The following is a 1,381-nucleotide window of genomic DNA, read 5'->3' on the forward strand; positions in this document are numbered from 1 at the left end:
TCTCTGTCTCTCTCTCTGTCTCTGTCTCTGTCTCTGTCTCTGTCTCTGTCTCTGTCTCTCTCTCTCTCTCTCTCTCTCTCTCTCTCTCTCTCTGTCTGTCTCTCTGTCTTTCTCTCTCTCTCTCTCTGTCTCTCTCATTTATCAGCTTCTTTCTATGTCTCTGTCTCCATCCCAAGCCCAAGGTGGTGAGGTGAAATAAGACTGCTGGGAGACTGAGACCCTTGAGCAACGGTAACTCTTCATGAAAACATAGGTTAATAGGGACAAATGAAAAGTAACAAGTCTGAAGTCAAGGAACCAAAAGAGAAAGAAGGGACGCTAGGGTCGAGGAACCGAGGGGGAATTGGAAAGCGTTGCTAAGAATTGATTTCCAGCTCCATTAGACCGAGGGACGAAGGCAATAGAACGAAAGCTCCTGGAGGGCAGGGCCTGTTTCTCCTACTTGTCTCCGTATCTTAAGGGCTGCCAAACTGAGCGAGGCACGTAGTGGGCTCTTAAATATACTTGGGGAATGGACCGCGAGCATAAGGAAGGGTGAATGAAGATGAAAAAGGGAGCGTAGTCGCTGTATCCACACCCAGCTAAACTCTATTCTTTACTCTTTCTTCCACCAGAAGCTCTAAGACCTGAGTGGGGATCACCTGAAAGAGGAGGTGGAGGTGGTGACGGGATATGCTGGATAGAGATGGAGGAGTGAGATGAGAAAGGGGAGGAGGGGATAAGGATGGTCGGGAAGGAGCGGGCAGCCGGCGCTCTAGATTCATGGAGCCCGAGGGCTTCAACTAGGCAAAAGAAGTCTTGGAGGAAGTGACAGGGACGAGGTCGGCAGGCAGACAGGTTTTATGGGCGAGGGCAGAGGAGTGATCGAGGTGATGACAGGCTGAGCCAGCCGAGGGGGCAGGATCCCACAGAAGGGAGGGTGGCCGGGCCTGTCGAAGGAAGTTCGCAGCTGTCTCTGGGGCAGGCCCGCTGGGCACCCCCCACCCCATCCCATCGGGGCAGGGAGGGGATCAGGGCCTTGGGGCTCCCAGGTGCCGACCCAACGGTGGCGGAGGCAGGTTTGGGCAGGAAAGGAGGGAGGGCAAAGGCTATCTCTTCGCCACGGATAACCACCTCCCGCCCCTCTTTGGAGCTCGCTTTTTCTGCCCAGGGAGGAGCCTTCACAGCCCGAAATCTTCGGACTGTGGCCAGACTGGGGTAAAAATAGGTCCTTCCCCAGGCAGCTCCTAGCCGAGGCTCCTTGAAGGTCAGCGGGCCCCGGACGTGCCCGGCCTTCGCTCCAGTGCTGACCTCCATAACGTACCGGGCCAAAGGATGGGGTGACATCACGCCGGACCCTCGGTTCTGGGAGGTGGGGACCGGGCCTTGCCAGACGTCTCCC

Source organism: Petaurus breviceps, unplaced genomic scaffold, assembly GCF_028583685.1.
Source record: "Petaurus breviceps papuanus isolate PSGF00001 unplaced genomic scaffold, PetGlider_PUasm1.0 90825, whole genome shotgun sequence".
Taxonomy (NCBI): domain Eukaryota; kingdom Metazoa; phylum Chordata; class Mammalia; order Diprotodontia; family Petauridae; genus Petaurus; species Petaurus breviceps.